Genomic DNA, 15,483 nt, shown 5'->3' on the forward strand with positions numbered 1-15,483 from the left:
CTACAATACCCAATAATATTGAGCGGTAATCAGCGATTGGTAGACATGTCTAATAAATTTTTCTTGCGAGTGCTACCACTGCATCTTAGTAAGGGTGTCGGAATCGGCCCGATTGTAAAAAACCTGATCGCCACAACTACTGTATGTTACTGTCACAAGTGGTTGTAGTTCTACAGGTGCATACAAGTATCCACGTTAATAGCTATACTGGCTTTGTAAATATAGCTACGACATTGCCTCTGAATGAGGTGGTTTTTTCCGGACAAATACCAAGACTTTGATCATAGGAGTGTATAGTATCAGACGAGCACTCCAGTTACATGTAGGGCACGATGCAACCTCTTGGTAAAATTACCTCATTTTTAAAGTGATTCAGCTAAGGAACGCGGTATGTAATCAGTTTTAGCGACTCCCTCACAGTGCCCAACTAGATATTTCTATACTATTTGCAATGCACTCTGCCTCGAAGCAATGTTATAGGGTCAGTGATATATCCACTGGGCTATAGGCAATGGTTGATTGAGTAGGATCACAAACAGTAGTAGATGATTGAGGTCATAAGAAATGTACACAAGCTTTTCAGATCTATAATGCTACACTACCTGCTAGAAACGCAGTCTGGGATTTGGAATCAAGTCTTTACACTCAAGCACAAACATGCATTGGATCCTATGGAGAAGTCGATTAATGATTACAGCCACTAGGGAGTCATATTTCTGGCACTCTCATATCTCGAAACAAGTCACCCCTCTCGAAATTATCTGCTACAGTAAAATTACTGCCTCGTTTAAGGTAGCCCCTATTCATCCTGAAAATGCCTCCGCAGACTCTACGCTACCATCCCTGCACCTCTGCACATGTGATCGTCGCAGTGTAAGTCGGAACTGAGTGGGGGTCAGAGGAAAATATATCTACCACCTCCTGCAATCCGTGAAGAAACAGGTGCAACTGAGTTACCGTGACAGAACTGTGTTTTGACCATTTCACGGAAATGAAGCCTGCTCCTGCAACACGAAGTAATATAGAAGACAGTATGGGAACTGGGGGAAGGACGTGGATTTTGCTGCTGCATTGTGGTGCTTCACCAAACTACGTACAACAACTACAGATCCGTGTCCATTCACATCTATCTCCCCTACGTGCTATCTTCGTTATTCTGTACCAGCCACCAGAGAAAAATTACGACCTATAAAAGCTTAACTAACTTCATCTAATAGATAACTAGATAAGATTTTTACCGCATCTCCCTCCTCCCATACATCGAAAACAAATATCACATGCATGCAGGCAACGAGCACATGTGATGATCCTATTAAATATAAAGTCATTGATCAACTGCACAGACTAGTTTAAAGTATCATTTCCTGTACTGTAGGAGGGTGACCGTATCACACAGACCATACTGTAAGCCGCAAGAGATGCTCCCTGTGGCCGTCTCATTGTTTGAAACATTATTTTTTTCTGCTCTAATATGCTTTGTGCATAGCTAAAGATTTTGTTTTTCTGCCACGACTTCGAAGTCTTTGTCAGGTTCTGAACTGACATTAAGATGCTCTGGTCTTCTGCCTCTCGCAGACAACTAGAACATTGTCCCAAAGTACCATTATCCAAGACATCACACTGTGACGCGAGTGACGTCATTCAAGATAGCTGCTGTGACGGCAGCTGATTACGCGATTGACGTCATTCATTTAGACGTTCTGATCCATGGCCTCTTGCAGGCAACAAGGACATCACCCCAAAGTACAGTTATCCAAGACGTCGCAAATTCAAATGCCTCTGAGTACTATGGGACTGAACATCTGAGGTCATCAGTCCCCTAGAACTTAGAACTACTTAAACCTAACTAACCTAAGGACATCACACACATCCATGCCCGAGGCAGGATTCGAACCTGCGACTGGAGCGGTCGCGTGGTTCCAGGCTGGAGCGCCTAGAACCGCTCGGCCACTGCAGCCGGCCAAGACGTCGCACTGTGACACTATTGACGTCATTCAAGATGACTGCCGTGAGGTCAGCTGATGACGCGATTACCGCTACCCAAGGTGAATGTGCCACACACCCCCTGCCAAGCCCCCCATGCTACCTCTAGGCGTCTCACTGCGTACATTACTTCTGTTACCATAACACACCGCACACACTGGATGATTTTAAATAAAAGTCATTTACAACGTAAGGAAATTGGAAGAGTTTTACGGCGTTGGTTTCCTAACTACATTTAAACTCTTCTGTCACATTGACCGAATAGCTGATGGCTCTGCGTTCCATTTTGACTCATTCCTCATATTGCAGTCACGTACGCGATCACTGATTCGTTGCTACCCATCCTCAGAATCAGAAGGTGCCCCCCTCCCCCCTCCCCCCCCCCCCCACAAAACTCCTTCTCCAACTCAAACAAGCGCTGTCAGTCAATCATTATCTCGTAACCAAAATTCTGCCAGTGGATGGATGGGATGGAAAATACACCATCGATATACTCTAATAATAAGCATCATAGTTGATAATGCAAACAATTTTAGCAATTTTACAGTTATTTCAACACCAACCAATGGTGCGACAGCATGTTTCCTAATTTCAGTATCATAGCTAAACCACCCCTTCTCCACTTTGCGAGTATCATTGCGAACGTGGATAGATGACTGTGCAGTAAGTCCATTCATTGTTAATTCTCGAAGACATACACAATCAAAGTATATCAGACAGCACTCTACATATTTCAAACACATCGAGCATAGTGCTTAATTTACGATCTATCTCTCTGCGTATGAGAGTCAAAGAGCATTCTCGCTGTTCAAATGGCTCTGAGCACTATGGGACTTAACATCTATGGTCATCAGTACCCTAGAACTTAGAACTACTTAAACCTAACCAACCTAAGGACAGCACACAACACCCAGTCATCACAAGGCAGAGAAAATCCCCGACCCTGCCGGGAATCGAACCCGGGAACCCGGGCGTGGGAAGCGAGAACGCTACCGCACGACCACGAGCTGCGGACATTCTTGCTGTCTTGGGGGAAAATTAGAGGGTGTAAGACCCTCCTCACACTGTCATTGATCAACCCGCCCTGCAGTACCATCACCGATTTAATCTGCAACTGACCAGAAGTAGTCCCCTACATCCCACATCTCGTGAATGAATGCAGCTTGCCGCGTCCTCACCCATCCAAGTGCATAAGATTTCTCGAAATGCGCCCACGTAGAGGAGGTTAGCATCTCTTATCGATGTATAATAACAGATTCCTAATCGTCGTGATGTAATAGCAGACGGTTAAGAAGAACAAGAAACAGATGATTTTTATGCGTGATGGAGCTCCAGACGGATGGAGTTCGACGCGTTTTTACGTAAATCAACCAAGCTATCAACTCCAAAGTATTGTTCTACAGTCTAGGGTCAGTACCTGGAAGGTATTGGTGAAAGAGAACTTAAACACACTCACTCCTAAGGCCACAACTTTCTGTACTTTAAATGGACTATAATGTTAGATCGCTTGCATTTCCAACTTATCAGTGGTATGGAATGTAGCGCTGTTAATACTCCAAAGTAAGAAATATATTTGAAGCATAGTATATGCATCCTTCTTCCTGGTTTCTCTACGATAAACTATGTTATCGAACCATAAAACGAAAAAAACTACTTCCTTAAAGCATTTGCTCTGTGTGGTACGAGTACAATATAGCTTTCCGGAGTTGTCTAGCGTCCACTTGTTCACATCCGATCACGATTCGGAAAATACACTATACCTGCATCAGTCCTATATAAAATGATCGTTAGTAATGGCTAATAACTCTAACAAGGAAACAGATAAACGCATAGCAGCAGCGTCCGACATGTGAAAATTACAAGTCATTCCGTCACTGGCTCTGTAAACAGCACACCAGTCAGACAGATGTGTACACGGGGATTGCACTACCTCACAAGCACCTATCGATAATTTAGTTATGACGCTGAAGTCTCGATTTTACACCCAAGATGCGACAGGGAGGATGGAGTTAATCGCATACATCAAAGTTCGTTTAGAGGAATGGGTCATGCTTCATCACACATGAGATGGAAGTCCTCTGATGATCAACAGGTTTACCATTAACGACCGCAAGTAGACAGTACTTTAAACCACATACAGAATGCGTGGCTGTATACGAGTAGAATGCTGGCTATGTCATGTCACAGACAGAACAATGGAAAAATTGACCTGCAGCAACTTCTCCCTCTCTAGAATGCGTCATCAGTCAACAATTAAATCGTATCTTGTTACAGCTCCATCTCAATGGATCACACCGTCCACTCACTGTTATCCTTTAAAGCAGATGCAAATAAGTCTAGAGACGGGTGGTTCTCTGTCTTCTTGAGAAGCGTCAAATAAAGTAGTCAACTTTGGGGTGATGTCCTTATTGCCTGCGAGAGACTACGTATCAAAACGTCTAAATGAGTGACATCAATCGCGTCATCAGCTGACGTCACAGCAGCTATCTTGAATGACGTCATTGCGTCACAGTGGAACATCTTGGATAACAGCACTTTGGGGCGATAACCTTGTTTTCTGCGAGCGGCAGTAGATCAGAGCATCCTAATGTCAGTTCAGAACCTGATAGAAACCTCAAAGTCGTGGCAAAAAAACAAAATCTTTAGCAGTGCACAAAGCATATTAGAGAAGAAAAAATAATGTTTCAAACAATGAGACGGCCACAGGGAGCATCTCTTGCGGCTTACAGTATGGTCTGTGTGATACGGTCACCCTCCTACAGTACAGGAAATGATACTTTAAACTAGTCTGTGCAGTTGATCAATGACTTTATATTTAATAGGATCATCACATGTGCTCGTTGCCTGCATGCATGTGATATTTGTTTTCGATGTATGGGAGGAGGGAGATGCGGTAAAAATCTTATCTAGTTATCTATTAGATGAAGTTAGTTAAGCTTTTATAGGTCGTAATTTTTCTCTGGTGGCTGGTACAGAATAACGAAGATAGCACGTAGGGGAGATAGATGTGAATGGACACGGATCTGTAGTTGTTGTACGTAGTTTGGTGAAGCACCACAATGCAGCAGCAAAATCCACGTCCTTCCCCCAGTTCCCATACTGTCTTCTATATTACTTCGTGTTGCAGGAGCAGGCTTCATTTCCGTGAAATGGTCAAACACAGTTCTGTCACGGTAACTCAGTTGCACCTGTTTCTTCACGGATTGCAGGAGGTGGTAGATATATTTTCCTCTGACCCCCACTCAGTTCCGACTTACACTGCGACGATCACATGTGCAGAGGTGCAGGGATGGTAGCGTAGAGTCTGCGGAGGCATTTTCAGGATGAATAGGGGCTACCTTAAACGAGGCAGTAATTTTACTGTAGCAGATAATTTCGAGAGGGGTGACTTGTTTCGAGATATGAGAGTGCCAGAAATATGACTCACTAGTGGCTGTAATCATTAATCGACTTCTCCATAGGATCCAATGCATGTTTGTGCTTGAGTGTAAAGACTTGATTCCAAATCCCAGACTGCGTTTCTAGCAGGTAGTGTAGCATTATAGATCTGAAAAGCTTGTGTACATTTCTTATGACCTCAATCATCTACTACTGTTTGTGATCCTACTCAATCAACCATTGCCTATAGCCCAGTGGATATATCACTGACCCTATAACATTGCATCGAGGCAGAGTGCATTACAAATAGTATAGAAATATCTGGCTGGGCACTGTGAGGGAGTCGCTAAAACTGATTACATACCACGTTCCTTAGCTGAATCACTTTAAAAATGAGGTAATTTTAGCAGGAGGTTGCATCGTGCGCTACGTGTAACTGGAGTGCTCGTCTGATACTATACACTCCTACGATCAACGTCTTGGTATTTGTCCGGAAAAAACCACCTCATTCAGTGGTAATGTCGTAGCTATATTTACAAAGCCAGTATAGCTTTTAACATGGATACTTGTATATACCTGTAGAACTACAACCATTTGTGACAGTAACATACAGTAGTTGTGGCGATCAGGTCTTTTACAATCTACCCGATTCCGACTCTCTTTCTAAGATGCAGTGGTAGCACTCGCAAGAAAAATTTATTAGACATGTCTACCCAACGCTGATTACCGCTCAATATTATTGGGTATTGTAGGTAATCAGTTATTGACGAAGTATTATGCTTAGTAGTAGTAGGGGCTGCATGATAGGTTCACCTTGAGCATCAGGCTTATAAAGTATGTGTTTGTATTCCAAAATATGGAAAGGAAAGAGTATGTCAAGTCATAAGAATGGTACAGATATTTCTATATCCAGAGCCACAGCTGTCAGCAGGGTGTATTTCCGATACTTCGCTCATTGTCGAATGTCGTTCACCTGAAACCACAACCGTAACATTTAATTGTAAGTATAGCGATCAAATATATATGTGTCCAATTTCGTAGGATGATTCTGTGTATGAATGGCCTGTAGTGGGAGTGATACATATTTGTAGCTAACAGCAGAGGCCATCTGAATTGAGGCATGCAAATAGCGAACTAATACTTAGTACATGTTGGATAGCTTTGGTGACCGTGGGGAAACTTGAGAAGATTGAATATGGAGGTGCGTTTGCACTGGACCTTTATTCTCTCCCATGTAAATTGTTCAGCTGTCTGTCTGCACCCATTCCTGGCTTTATTTAGTTGAGAGAATATCGATTGTGGTGTGTGCATCTAGCAGGTGGAAAATACGTTTACTGGTTCTCTAGACATGACAAACACCTTAGTTGAGTTTGTAAATTATAGGGTTAATTTGGAATCTATTACATCACTGACATCGGTATCAGCGAGTGGAAATATCAGTTTTCTCTATTTGTTGCTTGTTACTCACTGGTCTACAGCATGCCCCTCCTAGCTAAAGTTTCGTGTTTGTTGAGAAATAATTCCCAGTCTTCATCTTCAGAATTATGTTGCGTGAGCATCTTGTAGGATACCGCTGTGTGCAAACCATGTGAAAATATATTTGTTCTTGTAATCCCAGAGTCTATATTAGATTAGATTAGTTTTTCGTTCCATAGATCCATGCTGAGGAGATCCTGGTGGATGTGGAACATTTCACTTTTTTTAAAAACTGAAATAACAATAGTAATAGTATGAATATATACAATACATCATTTGTTTCTATTAGAAAATTCGTCAATGGAGTAGAAGGACTCGGCCACTAGTAAGTCTTTCAAGCCCCTTTTAAACTTATCTTTATTTGTAACTAAATTTTTTGTGTTTACTGGCAAATTATTGAAGATGAGTGTTCCTGAGTAGTGGACCCTTTTTTGAACTAAAGTAAGTGCTTTTAAGTCCTTGTGCAGATCATTTTTGTTCCTGGTATTGTATGCATGAACTGAGCTGTTTGTTGGAATGAGAGATATATTATTTAGGACAAATTTCATTAAAGAGTAAATATACTGGGAGGCAGTAGTTAGTATATCCAGTTCTTTGAAGACGTTTCTACAGGACGTCCGTGAATTTACTCCACAAATAATACGTATTACATGCTTTTTGACCCTGAAAACTTATGTTTGACTTGAAGAGTTACCCCAAAATATTATACCATATGAAATTATGGAATGAAAGTAGGCAAAGTATGCAAGCTTTTTCATTTTTATGTCGCCTATGTCTGCTAACACTCGAATTGCATATACAGATTTGTTAAGGCGTTTCTGCAGTTCTGTGTTGTGCTCCTCCCAACTGAATTTATTATCAAGTTGTAATCCCAGGAATTTAAGACTGTCAACCTCTTCTATCTGCTCTTCTTTGTACTTTATGCATATGCTGGGTGGAAACCTCTTACAGGTTCTGAATTGCATATAGTGAGTCATTTCGAAGTTTAATGTCAGTGAGTTGGCTTTAAACCATTTATTAATATCCATGAAAATATCATTAGCAGATCTTTCTAGAACTACACTTGACATACTATTTATTGCAATACTTGTGTCATCTGCAAACAAAACAAACTCTGCTTCTGGCAGTGTAACTGATGAGAGATCATTAATGAACACAAGAAAAAGCAATGGCCCTAAAATGGATCCTTGTGGGACACCACATGTAATTTCTTCCCATTCTGATGATGACTGATGACTTAATTCACTAGTCCCTTGCACTGACACCCTTTGTTTCCTTTTAGTGAGGCATGACTTGAACCATTTTGCAGCACTGCCAGTGACACCATATAATTCTAATTTACTTGAAAGGATGTTGTGGTTCACACAATCAAATGCCTTTGACAAATCACAAAAAATACCTGCTGCTTGTAATTTGTTATTTAATGAATTAAGTACATTTTCACTGTAGGTGTAAATAGCCTTTTCGATATCAGAACCCTTCAGAAATCCAAACTGTGTTCTTGATAATATGTTACTTGTGGTCAGATGGTTGAGAAGCTGCCTGTACATTACTTTTTCTAAAAGTTTGGCAATGCTGGCAAAAGTGAAATCGGTCTGTAGTTTGATGGTATCTCTTTATCCCCTTTCTTGAATAGAGGCTTAACATCTGCATATTTTAGCCAGTCAGGAAACGTCCCAGTTATAACTGACTGGTTACACAAGTAACTTAGAATTGTACTAAACTCACAAGAACATGCTTTAATTAACTTTGTTGATATTTCATCATAACCACTCAATTGATTTGTTTTTAAAGATTTTATTATGGAAGTTATTTCTTTTGGTGTAGTGAGTGACATATTCATGTACCTGAAGCTATTTGAAAAGGCTAGTTTCAGATATTCAAGGGCATTATTTGCTGATCCTGAAAGCCCCATTCTATCAGTAACAGATATAAAGTACTCGTTAAATAGATTTGCCACACTATGCCCATCAGTTACTAATGTGTCATCTACCCTTAGTGCTATTTGCTCCTGTTCCTTTCTGGCTCTACCAGTCTCTTCTTTCACTATATCCCATATTGTTTTTATTTTGTTCCCTGACATTGCTATCTTCTTCTCGTAGTGCATTTGTTTAGATGTCTGAATTACTTTTTTTAATATTTTACAGTTTTCCTTGTATTTAGCTAAATCATCAGCATTGGAGCTATTCTTGGTCGACAGATACATTTTCCTCTTTGTCTTACAGGAAACCTTTATTCCTTGTGTAACCCGTGGTTTTATTATAGACTTCTGTTTAATTTGAGTAACTTTTAGAGGAAAACAGTTCTCAAACATGGTACTGACATTGTTCATGAATGTGTTATATTTTTCATTCATGTCATGAGCACTATAAACATCTTTCCAGTTCATATCTTTGAGCAGTTTTCTAAAACACTCAATTTTTGGCTGATTGACTACTCTTCTGTACTCAGATTTAGCAGTCTTGATAATCTTGATAATCATGTCATGATCTGATAGTCCATTTACTACAGGTTTTATGATATGATTTTGTTCCTTTGATTTGTCTATAAAAATGTTATCAATGGCTCTCTTTGAGGATTTAGTGATCCTAGTTGGAAAGTTTACAGTGCGAGTTAGACTGAAAGACAACATTACTAACTACAGTGAATGTTTACTGGAAGATTGCATTAGAAAATCTGTTTTAAAGTTACCAGCAATCAAAATTTCTTTGTTTCTTCCTGTTAAATAACCCAAAACAGTTTCTAGATGATTTATGAATAGATTATAATTTCCAGCAGGTGCTCAGTAAATAGTTACTACTATATAGGATCTGTTATGGAATCTACTTCTGTTGCACATGCTTCTAGATGCTGCTCTAAACAGAATTTATTAATGTCAATGTTCTTGAATTTATGACAGTTTTTAATAAATGTGGCAACTCCCCTTCCATCCATATCTACTCTGCAGAAGTAGGAAGCTAGCTTAAATCCTGAAATGTCTAACATATCTATACCTGGAGATGGGTGTAGAAAAAAGCGAACAGGGAAGCAGGTCTGTTCCAGAAACAGGAACGCGTTTGTGTCGGGGGGAACAATCCCCAATTTGTAGAACAGTGCTGAGAGTGATTTCGGCCTGCTGAGGGCCCTCTGGTCACCTGTTAGGAGTGGATGACCACCGACCTTCCAGGGAGATACCTAATGCCACGAATATATCTATGGTGCTGTCTGTCTTCACAGTGTATGTACGAATGATGGAAAAGGGGCAATTTTTGTATGGCATAGGATACGAATTGTATGTTTAGTACAACACAGTATGCGCTGATATATTGCTGGGTTGGAGGTCGGTTTCACGCTCTAATATTCAAGCTCCTGTCCTCAGTGGGAAGGCAGTGTAATTGAGTAAGTGTATTTCCGTATTTGATGATATGTATGGCACATTGCGAGGTTTAGTTGTCGGTGCAATATGGTGATCAATGTAAAATAGTTTTTGCCGCTGAAAATCTCGTCTGCAGAAAGAAAAAGAAAAGGCGAACTGTCCTTCCACACTGACAACATCAGTAATTCGGTGGGTAAATTCGATAAGAGCCATTCATAATCCCACATTCATTCACAAGATGTCCATTGTGCTGGGATAAAGGGATCTCTACATAGCGGTGAGAACGTTTGTGTGTGTTGAAAGCAGGAAGGGTAGCATGTGATCCATGAGGTTCTATGTTAGGACCACGAGGAAGAACGAATTTTCATTGTCCTTGTTCTTCTATCGATAGTGGTGATGATTACAGTACACGAACCCATGTCAGTGATGTCTTTCCAAGCATTACGTCCACAGGTGCAGTATTCATTATCACACATAGTACCTGACACCTGTTCTTCAATACATTTGTTTGAGAGAATCTTGACAGGGTGCAGCACTTTCCAGAAGTCTGATTGTAAGACTTTGGCAGATAATTTCCTATGAATGAAGAGAATCTAGATATATAGCCGATGTGAGAGTAGTTATACGATAATTTTTTTGGGTGCCGTTCAGATATAAAAGTAACTGCACTGTTTGTGTATAATGTGTACATATTTCATTGTAAAGTTTCTGTGGCTTATGTTGTAGCATGACCCGAGAAGATGAGTGTGTATCCTATCATGAGGGACGTATAAATTCAGTACATCGATAACGGCAAGGGTATGAGAGAGATTTTTTACATGGAAAATTATGTGCACTATAGATACTGTGATTCGTTCCAGAACCACAGCCGTCAAGAGGAGACATTGCTTGTACATCGATTGGTGTCAGACTGTAGCTGCAATCGTAATATTTAATTGTAGTTACACTGTTAAATATGTTCCTGGCCTCCAATATTCTTGTGAGTCTTGTATGCATTTAATGATCCATAGACCACTTTTGTGGGTTTAACCATCAGTGCAATTTAGCAATCTGTGCAAAATAATTTTACTGCTGAAAGTCTCGTCCGTGAAAAACAATTGTGAATGGTGCTCTCACTGGACCCGCACTGCAGCTATTCGTCATCGCGCCAGGAACGGTAAACTTTGTTGGAAGCTGTGAGAGAGTGATGGGCCATGCTGGCTTTCATCTGGCAGTGGCTTGCGGAGGCTTCTTTGCTCCCGTCCGGTCGCATCAGCAACGGTGTCTAAATGAACGCGTATTTCGAGAGGAATTTCTCAGGTACCAAGTATGAAAGGGATGTTGACGCCTCTTCATGCGTGCGGGACCTGAATGGGTATCGTTAGAATCGCGAGTATTGGCATGGAATTCTATTGCATGATCTGTGACATCAGTATGCTCGTCACACACATACGTCGCGATCGGTGGAACAGTTTCTCTATAGTATCTGCGAGGGTAAGTAGCTCTGTGAGTAGGTCTTCAGTGGACTGCAGATAGAGAGGGGAATGACGTCAGCAGCTGTGAACTTGCATGCGCATGTCCCAGAAGACGTCTTGGCACTTATTTAGATAGAGATGGGACGTCAGTATGCCCATCTCTATCTAAATAAGTGCCAAGTCCTCTTCTGGGCCATGCGCGTGCAAGTTCATGTCAGTATGCCCGTGTGTGGTGTACGCTGTGACTGCACTGTGGCTACATAGGCCACACCCATCGCACGAGTACCATAAGAATCACGGGAGAGGGAAAGGGGTCGAACAGATGAGAGGGATGATAGCGCTCCCTAGTGGTGGTGCTGTGTACTAAGTCAGTTGGAGTCCGGACCTCGTGGTGAACACACTGGATGGGTCTGGATGGGTGTACTGCATCATATTGTTTAAATAAATAGTGCATGCAGAATAATAAAGACTTATATCCAGCACAGGTCTAGTCCTCTCCCCAACCAATCCCTACTAGGTTCAAAAATGGTTCAAATGGCTCTGATCACTATGCGACTTAACTTCTGAGGTCATCAGTCGCCTAGAACATAGAACTAATTAAACCTAACTAACCTAAGGACATCACACACATTCATGCCCAAGGCAGGTTTTGGACCTGCGACCGTAGTGGTCACTCGGTCCCAGACTGTAGGGCCCATAACCGCATGGCCACTCCGACCGGCAATCCCTACTAGGAGGAGGTGGCAGTTGGGTGACTTAGGTTAGTGGAACTGCCCTTTCTTTCCTGCCATTTTCTTAAGTTAGTAGAGGTTGCATTGTCCTGATGGAATTTGAACACTCCGCCATGGGCGGTGTGGCAGGGGGCTTGGTAGGGGGCGTTACATTTTCCCACCACCTTGGATAATGGTACTTGTGTCATCAGCTGATGTCATTGCCGCCTTCTTGGATAACAGTATTTTGGGGCCATATCCGCCTTGGGGTTGGGTGATGTCATCGCCGCCATTTTGGATAACGGTACTTTGGAGCTGTACCCACCTGCCATCGTACCCGCTTGCCCCAATACTCGCATACAAAACTATGTGCAGTACTGAATAGTTTTTGCTGCCAATGTCTTGATTAGCTGGGTGGACGTCACTCCATATCACCATCCTTTGAAAAATTGTTAGAGGTGCCATTAAGGGACATGTTTTGAGGCATCAAGGGATTACAAATTTAGCATTGGAGGGCAGCGTGGAGGGTAAAAATCGTAGAGGGAGACCAAGAGATGAATACACTAAGCAGATTCAGAAGGATGTAGGTTGCAGTAGGTACTGGGAGATGAAGAAGCTTGCACAGGATAGAGTAGCATGGAGAGCTGCATCAAACCAGTCTCAGGACTGAAGACAACAACAACAACAACAACCATTAAGGGAACATTTCCTTTGAATTGTATAGGTGCCAACATTAATGTGAAGTACGGACTCAAGACCTACACGATTCTTCAACACTACGGATTTGTAAATTGAAAATTATTAACCTGTTATTAAAACAATTTTTTAACCAATTAGTTGTGTTTGTGCTTCACACTTTACCATTAAGAGAGTACTGCAACATGCTACTGCTTAAAATGTATGTCACAGATGCTGAAAGCTGCACACTATCAAAACTATTGATCAAATTTTGACGCAAAATCGGTTACAAGGTTGTTACTTCACTAGTGTTCTGTTTTCCTCATTAAAATATGTCTGCAATTCGATGACGTTCCATTATGGTATTAAAAAGTCTCCAGTATATACCAGTACTAAGGGTGAACAAATTCTAAGAGCTAAATAAATGTCTACTATATTCTAAATTATCTAAATAAAAACTACAGTGTTTTATGATTATACAAACACAAATAGCTGATTCCTACATAATTACATACCGAGAACCCACATACCTTTTTATTGTTTAAGCTTCGGGGTATGTATGAAAAAATAAGGACCTTATCGTATGCTTCAGTGGTACCTTCTTTTTAGTCAGCAACTCCGGAGTCACTATATAAAATCGATGTCACCCATGTAATAAATTTCTACTTTGTAAAAGAAGTTGACGACTGGTCTCCCAAGCACCGATTGTTAGATGTCTGTACCTCTCGGGACTTCTATCGACTGCCCGTTTTGTATCGCTGTTGCCATCATCAACACTCCCGCGCTTTTACATATTTTAGACCGGTATTACACTATCATATTTCTTTGACAAAGAAATATGATCAAATATTCGTCAAATTTCTTTGACGTGGTGCCAGAAAAGGGTATTATACTGTCGACATATTTGTCGGCAGATTTCAAGATGGCGGACAACAACTTGTTATTTTGCGCTCCAGTTGCTAGTACCACAATCGCGTTGTGTGTGTGTGTATTTGGAAGAAACAAGGCGTACAAAAAGGAAACATACTTGGGTGAAGCCATACGTATTACGTCGAGATGATAAACAACATTCAACAAAATTTGTTACGAGAGCTGCAAGCGGAGGAAGTCAAGTCTTAATATGTAAATTACGGTACTTACGAATGGATGAAAGTGCATTTCAGTGTTTGCTCAGTAAAGTAGCTTCGCATATTACAAAACAGAATACTCCCGAGGGAAATGCTACTTGTGCAGAAGCCAGGCAAACTGTGACACTGTGATTTCTTGATACAAAAGGGAGCTACTGTAGTTGACAGCACAGCACTCGAATATCGCATTGCACATTAACCAAAATAATTCCAGAAACGTGTCAAGCGATTTATAATCTCTAAAGGGGGAATATGTGAAGGCAATTAAGTGTTTTGTACACTATGTGCGCAATAAGACATATTTCTAATTTTGAATAATTTAATTAATGGAATTAGCGTTCCAACAACTACAACATTAATTAAAAGTGCGAAACAGATGAAGTGCTTTTTAACTTGTGGCATCCAGAGTTCAAAAATAGACAAAGTAGAGTGATAAGCTAAGAAAGAATTTTTTGTTTTAGAGTGTGACAACATCTTCTATTCTGGTTGGCTGAAAAGCTGCCTGGATGTTTCCAGATGTAGATGTGGATGGCCGTAACTGTGATTGTGGGTATGAAGTCGCCTGCAGCATATTCCATCTGCCCTGCATATCCCACACAATTAATAGCATGTACTGTGCCCCTCGGTGAACCTCTGCTCTAGTCGAAGCAAATTTATTAAAGAAAAAAAAAAAATAAAAAGGGACACAACTCTGAAGCCATGTTTACAAACACACAACAGAGACGTCAAATAGATGTGGCGACACCAGCGATCCAAGCGGTTACAATTCACATTGAACAGTAGACGAACGACTTTTATGAACAAATCTACGGCGAGGTCCTAGATTTAATCATATTTATTTGACGACAGGTGAGATTTGACTAAGTTCCACATTACATTATCAAATTTCTTTGACATAACAACTTTGACAAAGAAAGATGGTAATGTAATACCGGACTAATTGTTGTGCTGTGTGACGTTGGTTGCATGCAAGGCGTTTGTTGCATGAACTAAATGTCACTAAGAAGCTATTGCTAACCATCTAGGTTACCTTCAACTCGCCGATAACCCTGTTCTTCATCGTGGCGCCAGAAACATTGTTAATCAGTTGGCTGAATGTTGCAGAAGACCTCTTATTTGGCAAGAGTTATCGCGCCCATCCTCCCCTCCAATGCGGTGGGGGCCCGTAGCTTTTGCTAACTCCTGTAACGTGGCTAATCCGGCACTGGCTATATCCCGATTACGGATTTTTGATCCTCAGAATGCCACAAACTAAACAGTTTCTCACAGTCCGTATTTCGTGTCTGAGAACGTCGAGTGACAGGATCGAGGAAAACAAACTG

The sequence above is a fragment of the Schistocerca gregaria genome, chromosome 3, assembly GCF_023897955.1.
Source record: "Schistocerca gregaria isolate iqSchGreg1 chromosome 3, iqSchGreg1.2, whole genome shotgun sequence".
Classification (NCBI taxonomy): Eukaryota; Metazoa; Arthropoda; class Insecta; order Orthoptera; family Acrididae; genus Schistocerca; species Schistocerca gregaria.